This window comes from Rhinoraja longicauda, chromosome 7 (genome assembly GCF_053455715.1).
Source record: "Rhinoraja longicauda isolate Sanriku21f chromosome 7, sRhiLon1.1, whole genome shotgun sequence".
In the NCBI taxonomy this organism is placed as follows: Eukaryota; Metazoa; Chordata; class Chondrichthyes; order Rajiformes; family Arhynchobatidae; genus Rhinoraja; species Rhinoraja longicauda.
In genome coordinates, this window is record NC_135959.1 from 14,920,990 (window position 1) to 14,932,401 (window position 11,412).

General features: G+C 44.2%; 1 non-coding gene across 1 annotated transcript; it reads left to right on the plus strand.

Moving 5' to 3' along the window:
* Positions 1-1,392: 1,392 nt before the first annotated feature.
* trnag-gcc (transfer RNA glycine (anticodon GCC)) lies at positions 1,393-1,463 on the plus strand. Its single transcript has one exon. It is a non-coding gene; the product is annotated as a tRNA-Gly (tRNA).
* Positions 1,464-11,412: the final 9,949 nt, after the last annotated feature.

Genomic DNA, 11,412 nt, shown 5'->3' on the forward strand with positions numbered 1-11,412 from the left:
CTGGATACAAGGAACAGCCGATGCTGGTTTGCGTGCATGTGTTTGTGTGTGAGCATGTGGGCACTATACTTAAGACACAATCAGTGAGAGAGAGAAAGAGAGAGAGAGTGCCAGGGTTACCTGAAGTAAGAGAAATCAATATTCATACCACTGGGCTGTAAGCTGCCCAAGCGAAATATGAGATGCTGTTCCTCCATTTTGGGTTTAGCCTCACTCTGACAATGGAGGAGACCGAGGACAGAAAGGTCTGTGTGGGAATGGGAAGGAGAATTAAAGTGTCCGGGAGATCAGGCGGACTAAAGAGTGAACGTGAGCTTCCTTGCCTAAGACTATTCTACGTTTATAATGCAGTGTGCAGGAGCAAAGAGGTCCTTCTGCAGTTGTACAGGGCCCTAGTGAGACCGCACCTGGAGTACTGTGTGCAGTTGTACAGGGCCCTAGTGAGACCGCACCTGGAGTGCTGTGTGCAGTTGTACAGGGCCCTAGTGAGACCGCACCTGGAGTACTGTGTGCAGTTTTGGTCTCCAAATTTGAGGAAGGATATTCTTGCTATTGAGGGCGTGCAGCGTAGGTTTACTAGGTTAATTCCCGGAATGGCGGGACTGTCATATGTTGAAAGACTGGAGCGACTAGGCTTGTATACACTGGAATTTAGAAGGATGAGAGGAGATCTTATCGAAACGTATAAGATTATTAAGGGGTTGGACACGTTAGAGGTAGGAAACATGTTCCCAATGTTGGGTGAGTCCAGAACAAGGGGCCACAATTTAAGAATAAGGGGTAGGCCATTTAGAACTGAGATGAGGAAAAACTTTTTCAGTCAGAGAGTTGTGAATCTGTGGAATTTGCTACCTCAGAAGGCAGTGGAGGCCAATTCTCTGAATGCATTCAAGAGAGAGCTAGATAGAGCTCTTAAGGATAGCGGAGTCAGGGGGTATGGGGAGAAGGCAGGAACGGGGTACTGATTGAGAATGATCAGCCATGATCACATTGAATGGCGGTGCTGGCTTGAAGGACCGAATGGCCTCCTCCTGCACCTATTGTCTATTGTCCATTGTCTATTGTCTATTGTATCCTTTCATTGTGTATGGTGCACTGATCCCTTTTTCCCATCATGGTGGGAAACCTGGAGAGTCCCCTGTGACGACAACAGGCAAACTCAATAAGATTGCGGCAGCATTTAGGAGGACCTGTCAGAGTACAGCATTAAATGTTAACATTGTGCTGAGTGGTTTACCGTGTTCAAATGGAAGTCTATAAATGAGCAGCAGAGCTTTGGCTCTGATGACGAGAAATTGGCAACACCCCGCAGTATTCTACAGGAAAGCAAGAACAGATGTGGAAGGTACGACACTGTCATCAGTCCTGCACAAGACCACATATTCAGCAGCTGCATTGGTGGTTCAGTGGTAGAATTCTCGCCTGCCACGCGGGAGGCCCGGGTTCGATTCCCGGCCAATGCATTGCAGATTTTTTTTAAAATTGTACTTTAACCTGAGAATCTGCCTTGGAAGACGATCACCAGAATAGTGGTCAGTTGTCCTTTTACCTCTTACTCCAGCTAGCTTTGTCTTGCAATCTAAACGCCTCCTAAATCAATCAAGGACCACTCTCACCCCATTCACTCCCTCTTCTCCCTTCTCTCATTAGGCAAGAGGTACAGAAGTTTGAAAACACATGCTTCCTTTTACAGAGACAGTTTCTCCCCTGCTGTCATCATGCAAATGAACCTTCTTCTCGCCAGCTAGAGTGCAGTCGTGACCTCCCATCTACCTCTTTGGAGACCTTTGAACTATCTCTAATCGGACTTTATCGTACTTTATCTTGCACTAAATGTTGTACCCTTTATCCTTTATCTCTGCACTGTGGACGACTTGATTGTAATCATGTATAGTCTTTGCTTTGACAGGAAAACACACAAACAAAGCTTTTCACTGTACCCTCGGTACACATGACAATAATAAATTAAACCAAACTAATTTCCTGCTCCCATCTACACAGATTGAGAATGATTTTATGTTGAGTTGATGCTGATTCTCTACTTCTTCCCCTCCACACTCTTCCCTCAGTTAAATACGATGTGCTCACTTCTGATCTGCCTTCCCTTCACTTCTCTGATTCTCTGATAATAATATAATTATTGGATCTGTAACCTTTTACTTCTTGTCCTATTTTCCCTGGGACTGTTGGTATTTCATCCTTATTGTCCAATATCAAAATGGATCCAAAGTACTCAATTAAGAAGCCAGCATTTCCTGATTTTCCATTATACCATGCCATTATCATATCATATCATATCATATCATATCATATCATATATACACAGCCGGAAACAGGCCTTTTCGGCCCTCCAAGTCCGTGCCGCCCAGTGATCCCCGTACATTAACACTATCCTACACCCACTAGGGACAATTTTTACATTTTACCCAGCCAATTATAGCGTACCATTATAGCGTGCCATTATAGCGTGCCATTATAGCGTGCCATTATAGCGTGCCATTATAGCGTGCCATTATAGCGTGCCATTATAGCGTGCCATTATAGCGTGCCATTATAGCGTGCCATTATAGCGTGCCATTATAGCGTGCCATTATAGTGTGCCATTATAGCGTGCCATTATAGCGTGCCATTATAGCGTGCCATTATAGTGTGCCATTATAGCGTGCCATTATAGCGTGCCATTATAGCGTGCCATTATAGCGTGCCACTATAGCGTGCCATTATAGCGTGCCATTATAGCGTGCCATTATAGCGTGCCATTATAGCGTGCCATTATAGCGTGCCATTATAGCGTGCCATTATAGCGTGCCATTATAGCGTGCCATTATAGCGTGCCATTATAGCGTGCCATTATAGCACAATCTGTCATCATTTGGAAAAAAAATACTGTAAGAAAGAAAGATATTGATTTGGAATTTCTTGTCGGAGAGACAATAGAAAGTATGATCAATATAAACATTTAGTATGAAGCTGAATAAATGTTATGGGGAAATATGGTTCTGTATTGGACCCTGTAAAATTCGGCACTTGTTCTATATTGGACTCTGCATTGATCTCCGTGCTCCTAATTCACCTCTTATTTTTGCATCCATCATGTTGTCAGAATTTATCAACTTCTTTAGTTTAGTTTAGTTTAGTTTAGTTTTGTTTTGTTTGTGTACCGAGGTACAGTGAAAAGCTTTTGTTGCATGCCAACCAGTCAGCGGAAAGGCTATACATGATTCCAATTGATCCATCCACAGTGTACAGATACATGATAAAAGGAATAATGTTTAGTGCAAGAGAAAGTCCAGTAAAGTCCGATTAAAGGTAGTCCAAAGATCTCCAATGAGATAGATAGTAGCTCAGGATCACTCTCTAGTTGTTGACAGGATGGTTCAGTTGCCTGTTAACAGCTATGAAGAAACTGTCCTCAAATCTGGAAGTGTGCATTTTCACAATTATGTACCTCTTGCCTGATGGAAGAGGGGAGAAGAGGGGTGTGAGAAGAAGGGCGGCACGGTAGCGCAGCGGTAGAGTTGCTGCTTTACAGCGAATGCAGCGCCGGAGACTCAGGTTCGATCCTGACTACGGGTGCTGCACTGTAAGGAGTTTGTACGTTCTCCCCGTGACCTGCGTGGGTTTTCTCCGAGATCTTCGGTTTCCTCCCACACTCCAAAGACGTACAGGTATGTAGGTTAATTGGCTGGGTAAATGTAAAAATTGTCCCTAGTGGGTGTAGGATAGTGTTAATGTACGGGGATCGCTGGGCGGCACGGACTTGGTGGGCCGAAAAGGCCTGTTTCCGGCTGTATATATATGATATGATATGATATGATAAAGACTCATCCATGATTATGCCAGTGGTCTTGCCAAGGCAGCGTGAAGTGCAAATGGAGTCAACGGAAGGGAGGTTGGTTTGTGTGATGGTCTGAGCACCAAGAGTGACGCCTTTTAGATGCCTCTTATCACAAACCCTGCCTATTGTCCATCACACGTGGCTCTCTCCAAGTGTACTCTGTGTGCTTGCTCTCAACTAGCATTCTTCACTGCGTGTCTCTCTTTCCACCCTCTAGTTCGACAAGTCAGGTCTGGGGCTGGAGGCATTCGCTGGGGTTGGTGAGTTACTCATGGGGGTTGGTCATAAGGTCAGAAGGTCAGAAGTTGTAGGAGTAGAATTTGGCCATTCGGCCCATCAAGTCTACTCCGCCATTCAATCATGGCTGATCTATCTCTCCCTGCTAACCCCATTCTCCTGCCTTCTCCCCACAACCTCTGACACCTGCACTAATCAAGAATGTATCTATCTCTGCCTTAAAAATGTCCACCGAAGGCCTTCTGTGGCAAAGAATTCCACAGATACACCACCCTCTGACTAAAGGGTTGGCAGCAGAAGGAGAAATTATTGCCAACCTCACAAAAATAAAAACTGCAAAGTCTATTTGACTGATCGAAATGACAGTCAGTGATTGTGTTCATTCTGTTCAATGATTAAGTGCAAAATAAAATACAATGAAAGTAATGAAGAGCTGTAATAATGTAAAGCCATAGTGCACAACATTTTGACTCTTTAATTATAAGGAAGAGAATTTTAAATGGATTTATGCTGAGGGAAGGTCATGTAGTCTGGCAGTTGTCCAGTGGGTTCAATATACAGCAAGCTAGTGAATGAATGCTAAATAAACTTGCTTGTTTATGATGTTTATTTTGCAGAATGTGACTGGAATTGCTAATGTGTAAGTGTGTTCATCTCACAATATGGAACAAATATCTTTCGAATAAACAGATACAGAAAATGCCATCATTTAAGGGGAAAATTTCTCAACTTTATATGTAATAGCTAATAGTTATACTGATAAAAATGTCTCTTAATTTTAGCTAATGGGTTCAATGGATGATTTTCACTTTTAATTGATTTGTTTGCAAAAATGCATTATATTAACTAAAATTATGCCTAAGTAGAATTTTTGTTGCTTTTTAGCACTTATTGATAGAACCAGATGAATTCATAGAATCTTGAAAATGTCTGCCCTAGCAGAAACCATTTGGCTAATTCGAGCTCCATTATAGGTCTGGCCACTCTAATCAGGTAACTGTAGAATGATATGGTTGAGGAGATGGCCATTCGATCCATTGTATCTGTGCCAACTGTTTGGTAGGTGCATCCAATTGATTCTATTTCCTAGTGTAAGAAGGAACTGCAGATGCTGGTTTAAACCGAGGATAGGCTCTCGACTCGATACGTCACCCATTCCTTCTCTCCAGAGATGCTGCCTGTCCCGCTGAGTTACTCCAGCTTTTTGTGTCCGTCTTTGATTCTATGTCCTTGTCCTTTTACTGTAAAATATTTCGCTGATAACATTTATCCAGCTTCAAATTGAAGGGTTATATTAATCCTACTTCCTATTGCCTCTAAGGCAGGAGATGCCAGATCATTATCTTTCTTTGGTACAGTATTTGTTTTTCTAAGTCATCATAAATTGTGGCTTCTTTACCAAACCTGCTGGCTCAGGACACAACTTCTCTTTCTTCCACTAATTTCTTTCACGATTTCAGACACCTCTGTCATACCATATTGAGCTGGGTTTCCTCTGGGTGCTCGGTTTCTTCCCACATCCCAAGGTAAATGTGGATGCCTAGGTTAATTGGCCACTGTAAATATGCGCTGGTGTAAGTGGTAGAAACCGGGTGGAGTTAATGGGAAAATGGAGATAACAAAATGGGATTCTTTTAGGAATAAACTGACGTTTAATGGACAGTACAGATCGATGGGCTGAGGGCATGTATGTGTGCAATATGACCAATTCAATGTGGCGTGAAGGTTTAGTACAAAGTGCTTGCTTTTGCACTCTATGCTGCCATTATTAAAGCTAAGGTTTCCATGCGCTATTTTGTAACATTCTCCAACATAAAACGTGTGGACTTTAGAGTTTAGTGATAGTGTGGAAACAGGCCCTTCAGCCCACTGAGTCCACGCCAACCAGCAATCAGCCGTACATTAGCACTATCCTGCACACTAGGGACAATTTACAATTTACAGAAGACAATTAACTTCCAAACCTGTACATCTTTGGAGTGTGGGAGGAAACCGGAGGACCCGGAGAAACCCCACGTGATCACAGGGATAATGTGCAAACTCCACACAGACAGCACCCATAGTCAGGATCTGGGTCTCTGTCACTGTAAGGCAGTAACTCTACCACTGAACCACCGTGCCAACCTCACTGTACCTGGACTCACTTTTTCCACTTTGCTTTTAAAATTGCATCATTCAGTTCATACTGCCTCTCCTCGTTGTTCCTACTAAAACATCTCTTTTCCCACAGCCAACATTTTTTTTTCTCTAACATTCAAGATTCAAGATTCAAGATTCAAGATTCAAGATTCAAGATAGCTTTATTTGTCATCCAATATTGGACGAAATTCAGTCACCCACAGTCCAACAATAAAAAGCATTAAATAGGCATTAAAATTACACAACCCCAAAAACACACAAAAAAGAAACATCCATCAAAGAAACATCCATCACAGTGAGTCTCCTCCAGTCCTCTCCTCACTGTGATGGAAGGCCACAATGTCTTTCCCTCCTCCTGCCGTCTTCTCCCGCAGTCAGGTTGTTGTGGTTGCAGGCCGCACCGGACGGTCCGCAGCGGGCCGAGCCTAAGGCGAGTCCTCTGCACTGAGATCAGTTCAGCTTCAATAGGTACTCTTTGGTGTTCGAATTGCATTTTTACTCTCCTCGTCTTGTTCTCAACCCTGCACATAATCTTCCATTGTTTCAGTTGACATAATTTTGAATGCGTCAGTAAATTCAGTAAATGCTCTCGTGATGCCTTCAGGATGGCTTCCAGCTACAAATTCAGTTTGGAATCCTTTCCCCAGTACACTCCTTGCAGCACATAAAGTGGGCTCTGACTCTGACTGATGTTGCTCTTATACTTTGCCTGTCAAAGTAAGAATAAAAGATCACTCCATGCACAATATATGTTTCTTATCCTAATTTGCCTATTTTTAAAAAAAATCAAAAATATTTATTCAAATATTAAAATAATATGTACAGTACAATAAAACCAATTGAAACTATTATACAATTATATTACAATCCCCATCCAGGATACATCCAATCCCCCGCGGTGCCCAGCGGCCCCGGAAATCCTCCAGGGTGCGGATGTAACCCCAGAAAAGGGTTAGGCAGCTGGCTCGGGCAGAGCCCTCTTCCGCCCGGCGGATGGCCAGCTTGGCCAGGCCCAGGAGCAACCCAACCAGAACATCTTCGGCCCTACCCTCTCCCCTACGCACAGGGTGTCCAAAGATGAGGATGGATGGTGGGTGAAAAGTGCAGCCAAAAAGCAAGGAGCAGTCCCTTTAGATATTGGAACAGGGGCTGCAACCTCACACACTCCATGTACACGTGGTACACAGACTCTTCCAACCCGCAAAAGTGGCAGGCGGCTGGCGAGTCTGTGAACCGCGCGAGGAACAGGTTGCAGGGGACTCCTCAGTGCAATACCTTCCACCCCAGGTCCCCGCTAATTTGCCTATTGGCCTGTTGCTCTGATTCCATTTGGTCCTCAACACATGCGCCAAACAGTCGTTGCAGAAAACAGCCAGAAATCTTTCCATAAAATCACCCTGAAGCTAACTGCAGTTTAGGAGGATTTAGTGGAATAGATTTTAAAAGGAGATGCCCCATGATGTCTGTGCCAACCATGATGCCAACTTTCGCAAATCCCACCTGCCTGTACATCTGCCAGTCTAGACGTCTCTTAAACATTGCTATCGTACAGTGTATAACAGGGCCGTCTTAACGCATGGGCCTGATGGGCACTTGCCCGGGGGCCCACGAGCATAGGGGCCCCATGCTGATCTGTGTATGTTAAGTGACTTGCAATAAATAAATACTACTTTAAAAATGTAGGTTCAATAAGTGCTTTTTTCGCAACATTTTCGGTCCCTAAGTGCTTCTCACAGCGATCTGTAAGTGCTTTTCGCAACCATGTAGCACCCTAAGTCCATCGCTAAGTGCTTTTCGGTAAGTGCTTTTCGCCGGCACGACAGGGGGGGGGGCTGGTAGGGAAAGGGGGGGTGGGGGAGAGTAACGGTAGGGGCCCCAGTACACTGCTTTGCCCGGGGGCCCATAATGCTGTAAAAACGGCCCTGGTGTATAATAATAAAACGAGGAACCTTCAGAATGGAGATGAGGAGGAATTTATTTAGCCAGAGGGCAGCGAATCTGTGGAATTCATTGCCATGGACAGCTGTGGAGGGCAAGACATTGTGGATTTTAAAAGCAGGGATTGATTAGGAAGGGTATCAACGGTTATGGGGAGAAGGCAGGAGAATGGGGTTTAGCGGGAAAAATAGATTAGCCACGATTGAATGGCTGGGTAGACTCGATGGGCTGAATGACCTAATTCTGCTCCTACGTCTTATGGTCTTATAACCTACCCACACGGACTGTAACATTAGCCCTTGTGGATCTACCTGGTAAGAATGCATATGGTTTAGGATTAGGTTTAGATTTATTATTGTTACATATACCGAGGTGCAACATGCTATCCAAACAGATCAGATACAGTATACCATACATAAATACAATCAGTTCAAACTCAAGTGTTGTAACTGCATCAGTTCCTTAAATAAAGTCCAATATCCTCAGTGGGGTAGAGGTGAATCGGACTGTGCCCTAGCTTGTGGAAGGGCTTTTCAGAAGCCTGAGGGGGAAAGTGCTCCTGAATCTGGTGGTGCATGCTTTCAAGCTTCTGTACCTTCTGCCAGATGGGAGCAGGGAGAAGAAGAAATGACCAAGATGGGAAAAGCCTTTGATTATGTTCGCTGCTTTTCTGAGGCAACGTGAAGTGTAGATGGAGTCAATGGTGGAAAATCTGGTTTATGTGGCAAGGATTAGTACACCTGGAAATGGCAAGCATAGTCCAGAACCAGGGGCCACCGTTTAAGAATAAGGGGTAGGCCATTTAGAACGGAGATGAGGAAAAACTTTTTCGGTCAGAGAGTTGTGAATCTGTGGAATTCTCTGCCTCAGAAGGCAGTGGAGGCCAATTCAAGAGAGAGCTAGATAGAGCTCTTAAGGATAACAGAGTCAGGGGGTATGGGGAGAATGCAGGAACGGGGTATTGATTGAGAATGATCAGCCATGATCATATTGAATGGCGGTGCTGGCTCGAAGGGCTGAATGGCCTATTCCTGCACCTATTGTCTATTGTCTATTGTCTGTTGTTATGCAAAGGTTTTCTCCGGAATCTCTTGTTTCCTCCCACACTCCAAAGATGTACAGGTTTGTGGGCTAATTGGCTTGACATAATTGTAAATGGTCCCTAGTGGGTAGGATAGCGTTAGTTTGCGGGGATCACTGGTTGGCGCGCACGGTGGGCCGAGGGGCCTGTTTCCACGCTCTATCTCTAAACAAAAACTAAAATAAAGTAATGACTTAGACGAAGGGATTAAAAGTACCATTAGCAAATTTGCAGATGATACTAAGCTGGGGGGTAGTGTGAATTGTGAGGAAGATGCAATAAGGCTGCAGGGTGACTTGGACAGGTTGTGTGAGTGGGCGGATACATGGCAGATGCAGTTTAATGTAGATAAGTGTGAGGTTATTCACTTTGGAAGTAAGAATAGAAAGGCAGATTATTATCTGAATGGTGTCAAGTTAGGAGGAGGGGGAGTTCAACGAGATCTGGGTGTCCTAGTGCATCAGTCAATGAAAGGAAGCATGCAGGTACAGCAGGCAGTGAAGAAAGCCAATGGAATGTTGGCCTTCGTAACAAGAGGAGTTGAGTATAGGAGCAAAGAGGTCCTTCTACAGTTGTACCGGGCCCTGGTGAGACCGCACCTGGAGTACTGTGTGCAGTTTTGGTCTCCAAATTTGAGGAAGGATATTCTTGCTATGGAGGGCGTGCAGCGTAGGTTCACTAGGTTAATTCCCGGAATGGCGGGACTGTCGTATGTTGAAAGGCTGGAGCGATTGGGCTTGTATACACTGGAATTTAGAAGGATGAGGGGGGATCTTATTGAAACATATAAGATAATTAGGGGATTGGACACATTAGAGGCAGGAAACATGTTCCCAATGTTGGGGGAGTCCAGAACAAGGGGCCACAGTTTAAGAATAAGGGGTAGGCCATTTAGAACGGAGATGAGGAAGAACTTTTTCAGTCAGAGAGTGGTGAAGGTGTGGAATTCTCTGCCTCAGAAGGCAGTGGAGGCCAGTTCGTTGGATGCTTTCAAGAGAGAGCTGGATAGAGCTCTTAAGGATAGCGGAGTGAGGGGGTATGGGGAGAAGGCAGGAACGGGGTACTGATTGAGAGTGATCAGCCATGATCGCATTGAATGGCGGTGCTGGCTCGAAGGGCTGAATGGCCTACTCCTGCACCTATTGTCTATTGTCTATTGTCTAACTCTTCTACATTTTTTGAGGAGTTGAGAGAATACATGGCAATGGTCCGGTACATGTAAGTTATCTAGATTTTCATAAAACTTTTGATAAAGTAGCACATAGATTAATGAATCAGATTCGAGTGAACAGAGTGAACAATCTGGCTTCAAGACAGAATGCAGAGGGTCGGAGTGAAGGGTACCTATTCATAGTGGAAAAAATGGGACCACAGTTGTTTATTGTAGGAAATGGGACCGCAGTTGTTTATTATAGGAAGGAACTGCAGATGCTGGTTTAAACCGAAGATAGACACAAAATGCTGGAGTAACTCAGTAGGACAGGCCGCATCTCTGGAGAGAAGAAATGGGTGATGTTTTGGGTGAGTCTGAAGAAAGGTCTCGACCCGAAATGTCACCCATTCCTTCTCTCCAGAGATGCTGCCTGTCCCGCTGAGTTACTCCAGCATTTTGAGTCTCTCTTCGGACCACCGTCTTTGTCTTTTCACAATCACCATTTAGACTTTGGAATCAAAAAAAACTATTTCTAAGTTTGCTATGATATCAAATTGGGGAGAATGAATCATCATTGAGGAAAGCTGCAAAAAATTACAGGGAGACATTAATAAATTTGCAGAGACACAAATTATTGGCAGCTGAGATTCATTAGAGATAAATGTGGAGTGGTATATTTTGGTAACACATTATATCATGCGGAAGGTGACAGTGTGACTGAAGGAGAGAAATAAAGGAATCTCACAGTACAAATACACCAGTCACCAACATTTGCATCACAAGGCAGCAAGGCCACAAAGATAACAAGCTAAGCAAATGGTGTTTAGTTTTAGAGGGATGGAATGCTAAGCAGAGACGGTTTGCCAAATTGTGCCTTGGTGAGATCACACTTGCAATTTTCAGCACGGGTCTGGTTGCCATATTACAGAAAGGAGACAGAGGCAATGGAAGGAATGCAGAGAAGATTGACAAGGATGACATCAGAAATGCACGATTATGTGTCAGGGCGGCATGGTAGCGCAGCGG